The sequence below is a fragment of the Aegilops tauschii genome, chromosome 2 (genome assembly GCF_002575655.3).
Source record: "Aegilops tauschii subsp. strangulata cultivar AL8/78 chromosome 2, Aet v6.0, whole genome shotgun sequence".
Lineage (NCBI taxonomy): Eukaryota > Viridiplantae > Streptophyta > Magnoliopsida > Poales > Poaceae > Aegilops > Aegilops tauschii.
The window spans coordinates 112,946,011-112,958,944 of NC_053036.3; the positions used below are offsets into that span (position 1 = coordinate 112,946,011).

The 12,934-nt window shown below is 41.4% G+C and overlaps 2 long non-coding RNA genes across 3 annotated transcripts; one reads left to right on the plus strand and one right to left on the minus strand.

The window, feature by feature from the left end:
- Positions 1-723: 723 nt before the first annotated feature.
- Positions 724-4,921, minus strand: LOC141041565 (uncharacterized). Of its 2 annotated transcripts, XR_012202019.1 has the most exons (3): positions 4,269-4,906; positions 1,711-1,978; positions 724-1,589 (listed from the first exon to the last, which is right to left on the minus strand). It is a non-coding gene; the product is annotated as an uncharacterized lncRNA (long non-coding RNA). The 2 variants fall into 2 exon arrangements; XR_012202020.1 differs by lacking the exon at positions 724-1,589 and having other exon boundaries at positions 1,762-1,978; positions 4,269-4,921.
- On the plus strand, positions 4,621-7,964 carry LOC120974467 (uncharacterized). Its single transcript, XR_005769864.1, has 5 exons — positions 4,621-4,855; positions 4,956-5,069; positions 5,618-5,803; positions 6,850-6,944; positions 7,648-7,964. It is a non-coding gene; the product is annotated as an uncharacterized lncRNA (long non-coding RNA).
- Positions 7,965-12,934: the final 4,970 nt, after the last annotated feature.

Sequence of the window (12,934 nt, forward strand, 5' to 3'; positions counted from 1 at the left end):
ACGAACTTGGGCGAATATAACCTTTATCCAGTAACTCCTTAATCTGCTTCTTAATTTCCTCCAAATCCTTTGCGGGCATCTGTACGGTCTCTTAGATATTGGCCCTGTGCCTGGCAAAAGCTCAATCAAAAACTCGATGTCTCCATCCGGTGGCATGCCTGGCAACTCTTCTGGAAATACATCCGGGAAATCTTTCACCACTGGTACTTCCTCCTGTACAACTCCTGATAAGGAATTTACTTGAGTCCTATTTGGCACATGTCGGGATACATACTTGATCCTTCTTCCTTCAGGGGTGGTGAGCAAAATCAACTTACTGGTGCAATCGATGTTTCCTCCATATATCGATAGCCAATCCATACCCAGAATCACATCCAAACCTTGCGACTCCAAAATTATCAGATCCGAGGGGAAAACATGCCTACCTATGGTCAATGGCATCTGAAAACATCCTTGGCTTGCCATATACTCTGCTCCTGGCGAGCTCACAAACATAGGTGTACTAAGAACTTTGGTGGGCAGTTTATACTTATCCACAAATCCCATGATTCTGATTCTGGACTAGTATCTGCATCAATGCATTCTGCTACTGGTTCAACTGAGTGAGCTCCGGTGGGAAAGCAAATCCATTGTCGCGTCTCAGAGGCATCTGCTGGGTTTAAAAAAGATGAGAAAATAGAGTAGAATGAGGTCTAGGGGGAAATTACTACCCATGTGCACATGAGACAAACACAATCATATCACTCACTCAATCAAGCAAGGGCATACAATCGGTCTAGAACTATCGTTACAAAAGTGCTCGAACTATACTATATACATGGTGGAATACTACTACTGATATGGTGGTCGACTTGAAAAATTGATCGGTCGAAGACTCCATGATATCCACTCCAGCTTCATCAACAAAGTCATCATCGCCATCGTCGGGGTCTGAGTCGGTGTCGTCGATGATGATGTAGTTCTCCGGGCAAGTGGAATCGTCGTCTTCTCTTCCTGGCGCCAAATCTCCCATGAATACTCCGATCTTCTTTATCAGGTCGTCATTCTTCTCCAATAGTGTTGCGATTTCCTCCTCATATCCATCGTGTGTAGACTTGAGTTCTTCCTCCAGCTCCGTGATCCTTGTCATCGCCTTCTTCAAATCTGTCATGCCTGCGCACATCTGGTTCTCCTGGCGTCAAATGTGCTGGTTTAACTCCTGGATGAAAGCTGCAATGGATCTATCCTTCCTGGTGCTGATCAGCTCCCATTGCTCATCTCGGCGCCCACAAATCTGGTAGATAGTATCCTTGAGATCCTTGTGGTAAACTTCTCCAATGCGTCCCATGGTGATGTGGGCTGCCATTCTCCTTCCTAGACTCCAGGTTCGTGCATCAAAGGAAAACTCTATGGGCTCAGTGACTGGCGTAAATGTCCTTCCTGGAACTTGAACTTGAATCATCCAGCGCTCCTCTTCTGGTAATGTGGCGTTGTAAGTCCCGGTGAAGCTTGGTATTCTGATGTTCAGGTACCTAGTGACTTCCTTCAAGTGGCGTCCAAAAGGTGTGTCTTCATCAGGTTGTGCAAACTTGTTCCTTGCGTCCGCCATCCTAAAGAGTAGAAAATGGAGAGGAGTCAGAAATGAGAAGAGAGTAGTGATCTAGGGCTTTAGCTTAGTAGTCGTGTCCTACATTCAACATGTGCTCTGATACCATCTTGTTGCGACCATACCTCAAACAGTCTGATCTCTGTGCACCAGTGTCATCCCTGGATCGGTAATGCTGACACGCACAGTACTTGAGGATTTATAACAGAGTAGCAATCACACACTTATTACATCAAATGTCTCAAAAGAGAACTTATTACAATAAATATGGCTTAAGGCCATCTAATACAATAACAGCGGAAGGCTTGGAAGATAAAGTGAGTCCATCAACTCCAACGGCATCACTGAGTGAAAGACAACGACCTATGGCTCCTTACTCGTCGTCTGAAAAGTCTGCAACATGATACATTGTAGCCCAAAACGGGTCAGCACATGGAATATGTCGGCAATGTAACACAAGAGAGTAATGAACAGAATAATGCTATCACTACATGCATATATGGCTGGTGGAGGCTGTATGGTTAATATGTTTTGCGGAAAGCCAATTTTTTCCTACAACAAAGGAATAAATTTTATTTGACTATCATGGTGGTTGTTAAACATTGATAAGGTTCACCCAACTCAATCCCAATTAAGCATGATCAATAAACCCAATCAAATTATATTAAGAGTGATGAGATCCACATGATAATCCAAGAACTAGATACTCAAGATGTACATAACCGGGGACACAGCTAACCATGGTTAGTTTGTACACTCTGCAGAGGCTTGCGTACTTCTCCCCACAAGACTCGATCTCCTCCGTTGGATTTCTCGCACTACATAATGTTTGAGAAACGGATGACCGAGACACAGTCTTTCTGAAGAGGTCCCCTTAACCGATAGATAGGCCGGTACACCTACATTCCCCTACATCTGCTAGCCCATCATGGAAAGGTTTCCCACAACTTACTCAACTATGCCAGAGCCCATAATGGCATGTGGCTGCACACGGAAGTTTCTAGCATGAATAATCTTATGATCCCTTTGAGCCTGGGTGGCAGTCCATAGGAGAATCACACGGTACCCCAGAATTTCCAAAAATACAGGCAACACTGGGTTCCCCAGGTGCCTCAATCCACCCAGATGTGTATTAAAGTTGCCACCTTAAGTTAACCATTAATTAACAATACTCACAACTGTCATGAATACACTCAAACCCAAACCACGTCTACGAGCATAGCATAGCAATATAAGCAACGTAGAAGTAACTCCCGTAGGTTTGATAATAAACAGGTGAATAGGTACTACCTCATCTACTTCCGGAACCCACAATATAATCAGATCCTAACCATGCGATTATTTGAGGATTGATCTAATGCAATAAAACTAGGTAGTAAAGAGGTATGATCAAAGTGTTAGTTGCCTTGCCGATGATCCGTGAAACCTAGAGACTCGTAGTAGCACGCTTCGCACTCCGGGTACTCTATCGCAAACAAACAAGCATACAATAAGCACTCAACTAGAAGCATGGGTAAAACTCAAATAAGAGATCTAACCAGAAAGTTCAACTTAAGAACTCCGGTTTGCAAAAAGAATCAAATCAAATGAAGCAACGAAACTCAAACTGCGAAAGAAACAAGCTTCGATTACTAATCTGGACTAAAGTCAAATTTTACAGTAGCAAAAACTTGTTTAAGTTGATTAAACAGAAAGAGGGCTTCGAGATGAAACTCTAGGCGCTTGAATCGCCTGATTCCGATAAACGAGCGAAAAGATAAACTAAAACGAAAATCGGATCAGAAATCACGATCGAAAATAATCGCGAAAAATCCGAGAAAAAGAAAAACTGACAAACAGACTAACGAATGAATGTTCGCTGTCTCCGGTTAAACGGTGAAAATCGTTCGTTAAAAAGAACGTACGAACGGGCATTCGCTAAATAACTAAACCGAAAAAAGGGATCTAGGGTTTCAAAAAAAAACGATCGGTTTTCTCACGAAAACCTACGGCGGCGGCGGCTACCTCCGGCAGTCGGCGGGACGGCGGCGGCGGTGAGCGGCTCTGGTGGCGGGGTCGGGCGGCGGTGGCGAGGCGGCGTCCGGCGGTGGCGCGGCGGGGCGGGGAGGCGCGGGCGGTGCGGCAGCGGCGGGTTTCGGGCGGCGCTAGGGTTTCGGGCGGGGTGGCGCTGGCTCGGGCCTCCGCGGCTTTAAAGGGCCGGCCGGGCTAGTGTCCACGTCGGACACGGCCCAGTTAGGTTGGTTCGTTTTTTTAAATAATTCCGCGCAGAAAAACGAATAAAAGAAATACTAAACGGACTCCAAAAATCCTGAAATAAGTTTTCCCTATCCTCTAAAAATCAGCCGGCCAAGATGAACATTTATTTGGGACTCTAATGCAATTTTGAAAAACGCATATTTTTCCTAATTCAAATAAAATAGCGAATAAAATTCTTATTTGATTTTAACATTAAATCTCCAATATTTCCTTATTTTGAGGAAGTCATTTTATCCTTTCTCTTTTATTTTTATAAAAGAAATATTCGAAGAGAAAATAATTAAAATCAAACGATCTTCTTTTCAAAATTCGAATAAACTCAAATATTAAAATAACGAAATTCCCAACTATCTCCGTGGGTCCTTGGGTTGCGTAGAATTTCTAGGATCAAGCCAAAAAGCAATAAAATATGATATGCAATGATGACCTGATGTATAACATTCCAAATTGAAAATTTGGGATGTTACATTCATGACCCGGGCGCGGTTGCTCGATCCGGTCCCGTTCCGGTCGGATCCGCGGCGGTGCTCGTCTCCGGTGAGGTGGCAGGTGGATCCAAAGCGGGGCGGCTCGATCTGCAACACCAGCAGCTCCGGTACGCCGCTCCCTCTGCCCGCCGCCGCCCGCTGGCTCCCGCTGCTCCCGCCGTCTCCCTCCACCTTGGTCCCCTAGTCGGAGTCGAGCTCTGGAGCACTCCCCGCGCCCCTAGTTGATCCTAGGAGCTTCCCCAGAACCTTCTCGTCGCTTTGCCCAAGCCAATTTGGCCAGAGGAGCTTGCTCTGCTCATCTTCGACCATGGACGTGATGGCCGTCCGCCTCAAACTCACTGGCATCGCGCCTCTTATCCCCGGCGACCGCGCGCTAGTCTAGTAGGCACGGGAGGACACGGTCGCCACTCCCATAACATCGGCACCTCCCCCGTGCTGCCCTCTATCGACAACGGCGAGAGCCGAGCCCCTCTCCTCTGCTCCAGTCGGGAGGAGGAAGAGGGCCAGAGAAAGAGAGGAGGAAAAGGTCCCGATTGCAATCTTTGTTTTGACTCCAGTACCGATTCCTGGCTGTGTGCACACTATGCTGATGCTGTCCGTCGTGCGTGCGACGTCTGTCTGTGCAGGTATGCGCTGGATGTGAACGCCGAGAGGCGGAGGACGTGGTCACGCACCAGCGGCTGCTCGAGGAGGCACACAACCCCGTGCGCCGGCCCGCCCTGTCGGTGCGCGTCGTCCAGGTAACTCTTTCCCACAGAGCAGAATTTTGCAAAGTTAAACATTGTGTATGTGTGGGTTATGTCATGATTCTTCTGACAAATTCAGTTTTCATACATTGTGTTCTGCATGTTTCTGTCCATGATTTTCCCAACAGGCCTATGCTCTGTTTCGTGCTTGATCTTCAGGTATCTAGGATTATTGATGGTGATATGGATGATTCATGTGATCATGAGCTTTATGCTATTTTGCCAATAATATAACATAATCTGTTCTGCCCTCACACATATCATACCCTAAAACTCATAAAAAACGTTGTGCGGTATACCCTATCCCGATTTTACAAGACGGACATATACCGAATCTTCTATAGCAAGCATTAATAAATCCTTTGGTTACGCGATGCTAAGATTTCCTCACTTATTGTGTACTTTATTTTCATAGACATATTGTACTGTAAGGTGACAATTGAGAACCTCATTTTGTATTATTCAGTGATGTACCAACTTCCAGAAATTTTAACCTTTATTTATGTTTTCTTCACGTATAGCAAATGCTCCTCTTTATCCAGGTTAACGACTATATTGTTAAGGAAGCTCATCTCTTGCATCAAATCGAATTGCGTGAAAAGGAACATTTGAAGTTCTTGCAGCTTTCTTAAGGATTTTATGATTAAATCTGGCATTTGACACTGAGAATTGGAATCTGACCCAATTTGCAACAGCTCTGAAGATGATCTGTTTCCCTGGAGCATCAGGTATCTCTGCATGCTTAGTTCACTCAATTTTTTGTGCAGTAGGAGTAGTTGCTAGAAATTTACTGAATTTTTTTCCAGTAGATGCACTGAGTTTCAACTTTTTTGTGTGCAGTAGTAGTAGTTGCTAGAAGTATACTTAGTTCAAAGCTCATCGATGTGCCAACTTTTGAGAGTCAAGGTACTATTTTTGAAAATAATTTGCTTAGCTTCAGTGTTATTGGATTCAATATCAATTGAGTTATATTTTTGAACCTACAAGGAAATCTTGGACACTTATAATCAAGTTGGGCATACATATCAACTCTTTTTTGAGGGACGACATATATATATCAATTTAGTGAGGTGAGGGGATAGAGTTGTGATGGCAATTTATGAGTAAAACTACTTGCCCTAAAAACTGCTTGTCTACTGCTTGCTCTAAAAACTGCTTGTCTACCGCTTGCCATAAAACTGCTTGTCTACTGCTTTGAGATGTTTTAGTTTTTAGTACATATGTACATGTGTGTGGCGAGCTTCATGACTGAATTTTGCATTGTGCTTACAAATCATTAGATTCATCTAATGCCAGATAATAATTTTTAGCTAACAGAGGTCCATCATGTGACTATATCTTCATGACTTAGAGACAATACAAGTCCTTAGAGTCATTTAATGCCAATATTTATTTTGTTAATCTTTGCCCAAGGATGGGTTTTTGTGGTGGAAGTTGGATGGGGGGGGGGGGGGGGGGTCCACCAGGTGCACCCATGCTGACAGAGGTTCATCATGTTGTGGTGGAAGTTTGCTTGGCTATGAAAATAGTTTGATTGGCTATGCAGCCTATTATATATGATGAATCTATTTTTCTTCAGTTGCATCCCACCTAATAGGACTGCTTGATTAAATCTACAACCAATTGTAGTATACCTAAACAAAACATGATCATAATCTAATAACTATTATACTTTTAAAGAAGAGACAGATCCACAAATGTTCATACCTAGAGGAACTCGCCTTCTTGATGCTCCTAGCTTACACAAGGTACTCCTCGAAATATTTTCCTCCAGGTCTGGCTAATTTGATCATGTGCTATCTGTGATGGGCGAAGGGAGAGCAAGGAGGGGGAGGAGGGAAGGCAGAGGTTAACATATTTTTCTTATAGGTAGGAGATCATGGCTTATTCCAGTCCTACCATATATTGATGTATGGTGCAGATCTATTTCCTTTTGAGATCAAATGCACACTTGTTAATAAAATAGAAAAGATGTCAAAAACTAAAACTTTCTAAATAATTAAATTATTGTATTAATTAAATAATGAACTTATCATTGATTTGCATGCCAAGATTAGCTACCACAATAGCAAATTCACGACGTGCACACTAACATATCTACTATTAAAGTGGTAACGGTGAAATAATAATGAATTTTTTTGTTCACTTCTTTTCTCACTGAAAAATAATGCTTTGGCCTTTTATGTCACTTGTTTGGTTGACTGTATATTAACTCATTGTAGTAATCTTTTGATGTGTTGATTTGGCAGCTTTCATTATGAAGCTAAGCTTCTAGACACACATCTGATCTGGTAGTTATTTGTATGTAATTCAAATAATTAGATCTTACTATAATATATTATTTGGCCTTCAATATGCTACATTGTCAAAATATGGAGGCAAAGATTATGAAAAATTTATTGTATTAATTAAATAAACAACTTATCATTGATTGCATGCCACTTTGCCCTTTTCTAACCTATATTATCTCTTCATAATCTGATCAAAACCTACACAACTAATTTACTTCCTATGCTTCCACTAAATTATGGGATTTTCTTAGGCCTAATGTATTACATATGTTTGTTTTCAGTGTAAATGTGTTCCTCGATGAACTAAAGCTTGGTCATTGTACAATCCGGGGGAGCCTTGATACCTTCTCATGCTCCACTAAATTTTGATTACTGAGTCCATTACATCATGGCAATAGGGTCAAGCTCCACTTTAATTTGCCTGCAAGCATGCAGGAAATAAGCCTTGAACATTAGGTATTACTTTCCACCAGCCTATGATTTTACCACAACTGCTTTTCATTTAGTGCTGATGTTGATCAGTAGGCATTGATGTGATATTTATATATTGTTATTATTGCCAAATACAATTCATGACTTTATGGTTCTTTTGACGTGATATCGAGAGTTCTAGTTGACATATCCTGGATGGAGTTATATGATACGAGGAATTGTAGGGTGCATCGCAAAACCAATGTTTAATATATCCAAAACACCACACAGTATTTAAATCTACATATATATAATGCAATACATTATATAATAATTCATATTGCCAAAAGGATAATTCTCAATTCGATCCCTAACAAAGCTGTAGTAGCCATTTATTTGCGACATTTGAATATGCATCAGTCCATAGTCAGTTGTCCAAAACCCTCAAGACCGCTCTAATTTCAGCTGGGATGTTTCTAGCTGCTGCATTGACTTTGATCGTCAGCATCTGGACCAGCAAGTTCTTTCATAGTTGTTTTGAATCCCTAGAAAACATGCAAAAAAAATTAATAAATTTCTAAAAAATAAATTGCACAACAAACCTACGTGAGTGGAAGAACATACATTTATATTTAACAAATATATTGAAGACAGAAACTTGTTATATATGCACCTACCTCAGTCCTGGACATGTTATGCCCGAGAGTATCATCTTGGTGAGCCATCTCCTGTAGGACTTTGAATCCAGAGTCCAGGTTGTGACCAAAAAAACTCCATATGTTAGAACCTATATCAGTGTGGCTATAATGTGCATGACCAATTTAAACTATTACCGCGCGGCTGTAATATAGGTTTGGTCTTGTGGCCAATCCATGAGTTGGGGATTCAAACCAGGCCTCTCCTGTTGCAATGCACTGCCAAATTCTTGCATAACTAACAGGGCTTCCTTCTTCAGTTTTTTGTCATGAAAGTCCTCTGAGCCTAGGAATGACTCGTTGGAATGATCAATCAGGAGAGTCCTCCTCTTTTCAATATTAACTGCAAGTAGCCCATAGGAGGAATCCACCAAATACAACCGCAATAGGTACTGCAATGGGTATACAAAGGTTAATGGCGAACAGATAGTGTACACACTAATTTGTAAGAATGAGAATCCTTACAATGGACGGGGTCATGAGAACGTTGTATTTGGGCAACGGCCGTACAATGACGGTGTTAATCAACAAGTTGGTGCGTTGAGCTTGGCATAAGGAGGACTGACCGTCTGTGCCTGCGTTCCTCTGTACCGCGTTGCTGGTAAGCTTACACACTACAAGATCGAAGCAACTCAGATGGACCCATCGATCACCTCGCATGGTGTCTTGGATAGTCCAAAGACTAAACTCGATTAGGAATGGTCGAGGGCTCCTTATCCATATTGTGCTGCAAACAAAAACAGAACAAGGTTTAGCACAAAACATAAATTAAAATAAACGTAAATTCAAACGTTTCCCAAGTGTCTTCGTGTCCGCGGCTGCTCGCGCGTGTCAGGTCCATGTACTACATCTCACTTCAAGTGACCAAATCCACGTCCAACAGTAGTGCATCTCTACTCAAATGATCAACAATGGCTTTAAATCTCTATAATATTTACTACTTCCATAGTTTGTACAGGCAAAAACCTTTATATGATTTAACATACTTTCATAGTAGTAGATATCACTCGCTGCATTAAAATTCGTGCACATTTAGTATGCGTTTGGTAGCTCAATATTTTAGTTTTTTTTACTAAAACATAACAGTTAGAAACCATAGTTTTTTGTAGATTTAAAAACCTTGACAGCTTTAGCAACAAACCGGCAAGATAGAAAAGTTGTTAGAAATACAGGGTATCACAAAAATGTAGTACTTGAATGTGTGGGCAAGCAATAGTACATTTTTCATAACTTTAGTAATGGCTGAAATGTATGCATCTTCTAATTGGAGTTGTAGTGTCATTTGAGGACAGAAGTACTGTTGCTTAAGATAAACAAATCTATTGTGATATGTTTGGTTGCAATGTATTTTTGTAGTATTATTGCAATATACTACGGCTCATAGAAAATCTGTAGTTTAAAATAATGTGGTGTAGATGGTACTATCATGGCGTAATGTAAAAGGATAATATTAGCGCATGCCCAGTCTTTTGCAACCACTACGTTAGATCTTAAGAACCTTATGGACTTAGAAAGGATCGCATGATCCTAACCAGTGCATGCATGCAACAGCTTATGAACGTGACCAACTCATCGACATGGATTAGGTGAAAGAACGGATTTTTACTGGGGTTTAAAATAAGAAGTCGATAATGCAAACTATAATGGTAGTGAACTGCAGCTAACAAGTGCAAATAAAGTATAGATATAGTTTAGAGCTGTCAGAACAAACCCTAATTGCTCTTCTAATGAAAGCATGATGTAGTTGTAGATGTAGTCGACTGCGTCATTCACTCCATCAAAATTCGGCATTGCAGCCATTGTCGCGGGCAGAACGTCTTCTTAGCACTAGGATGAGCGAGCGAGGGGGCAGTGGACGATGGTGGACTCACAGCCGGACCATATATATGAGTTTCGGAGGGGAATCATCCGGCATCAGGTCGGTGAGGCATTATGATGCTATATGGATCGGAAGGTGCCCCTTATACTTCCATCCATGCATGTTTCCATTACAAAACCTTCCTAATAATAGGGCAAGCATTTATTTTGATTCCATACTCCACTGGGCAAATAAATAAACGCCAGATTATATATCTCTTATATACGTCTCCCTTTCCCGATCAGAACAAGCAGAATTTAACTTTCCTTCTAAGCAAATCCGATTAAGAGAAAATTAATGGCCACATTGGGCCCCACCCATTGAATTATGGGGGGGTTGAAAGACTTATGGTAGGCCACACCGGGAGATTGGATACTATCATGTTTTGGAAGGAAAGGATTTTAAGGATTATTGGAAAGAGATTCACGCGTGTAGGGAGAAAGAGAGTAGACACGTTACCATGTTTGACAGTTTGATATTTCACAGTTTGATGAAATGTATAGTCATCAAATATATAGTTTAGGACATATCCTGGATCTCACTCACATATCCTGGATGGACTTTACTATTTAGGGCTACTCGTGCGTTCACGTGAGTTCTAGGATTTATAGAAGTATAATAATTTATTAATGTGTCGGCCCATTGTTTTTTTAATATTTTTGAATGTTCTACATGATGATAGCGTGTCTAAAATTCAATGGTAGAGGAAATGATAGGGCTTGTGAGCGGGATGTGGTCATTGATAGATGTGACGATTTCCGTTTTGTACATCTTCGAGGCAAAGACAGTAGGTGCAGAAACAAGTGGAGGAACAATACGGCCACCAAAGGATGTAAATATTTGGTGCACGCACATGCATTTGCCTAGTTTAGGAAAAACAATAAACCCTGGCGACTTATCTCATCTTGCGTCGCGACTCATAACAAAAATGTGCATGCTTTGCTATTAGCCATGTACATCTTCTCAACTCGGGCTCACTGCTCATTCATGGCGGACGAACGAATGATTTATTGATGGCGTTGCAACAAAATCAATTAATAATCCAACAATATGGTAGTAAAACCAAACTTCAATAATACCAAAACACCATAAAGTTTGAATAGTTTAATAATACCAAAACATCATAATTTTTTTAAACGTACATATATAGAAGGCCCCATAAAGTTATTATCTAATTATTCATATCAAAAATAGATAATTATCAACTCGATCCCTAACAAAGCTGAAGTAAAGGAATATATTTTTGGCATCTCTGCATGCATCAGTCCATCTTCAGTTGCTTAAAACCCTCAAGGCCGCTCTAATCTCTTGCAGGATGTTTCCAGCTGCTTTATTGTCTTTCACCATCAGCATCTGGACTGTCAGTTGGTGTCTGAGCTGTATTGGATCCTAGGAAAGATGCAAAAACTCAATCATTTAAAAAACTGGTTGGATAATAATTAGCACACATCAACTCATCATATATGTACTTACGCTAGTGTTCATCCGCCCCATGCTATGCAAACGACCAATCTGGTGGGCCATCTCTTGTAGGACAAAGAAGACAGAGGTTTGCTATGACACAAAAATTAAATATTAAACATTATAACGGTCTGCATCTTATGTATGCGATCAGTTTAGTAGATTACCGACGAGCAGCACAGGACATGGTATCTTGTTCCCAATCCATGATTTGGGTATTCCAACTAGGGATTCTAGTCTGCAACACTCTTGAATTCTTCCTTCGGCAATGTGATTTCCTTCCTCATCAATATGTCATGAGTGCTCTCTTCAGGATCAAACATGTTGAAGGATGGATCCATCAAGACAACCCTCCTCCTCAGCCGGTTGACTACAAGTAACCTGTACCAGGAATCCGGAAGAGTCAGCGGTAGTAGATACCGTGGCAGGTCGACACATGTCAATTGCTATTATAATAAGTAAAATCAACTTTAAGAATGAGCATCTCTTACAATTATAGAGTTGAACACGTCATCTTTAGGAAGAGGCTGGAGCACAGCATAGTTAATCAGCGTCGTGATGCGCTCTCCTTGCGTCATCCAGGAGCACCTCAGGGCCTGTGACTGAGCATGAAACTGCAAGTCGAAATAATGTTTGCTTCCAACCCAGTTGGTGCCTGCGGTCCTCTCTACTTCGGCGCTCGCAAGCTTACGAACAACAAGGTTGAAGCATTCGGGATGAAGTTTTTTATGAAAAAAGGGTGTCCTGGATCATTCGGAGGCTGACTTCGATCTGGTACGGTCGTGCGCTTCTTATCCATATTGATCTGCACAAAAAAATGCACAACAACATTTAGCAAAAGACATCTATCAATATAGATTAAGTCCTTAGTACTGGCTGCAATGATCAATGGTTCTCTTCTAGTTTAACTTTGTCTCTACAATTTGGACGAGACCAAGCAATACTAACCTATAAACCGAATTCATGGTTAGATTGCATAACATTGCACGAGGTCAGATTGTTCTCACCTAGATGTATCTACACGTATCAAATCTAGAACCTGAATTCATGGCCTTTGCATGACATTGTTCATGTACACGGATTCAACTAACAAACTTATACATGTACCTATGAATGTTTTAGGATTGCCAGTCTAGCTATCTT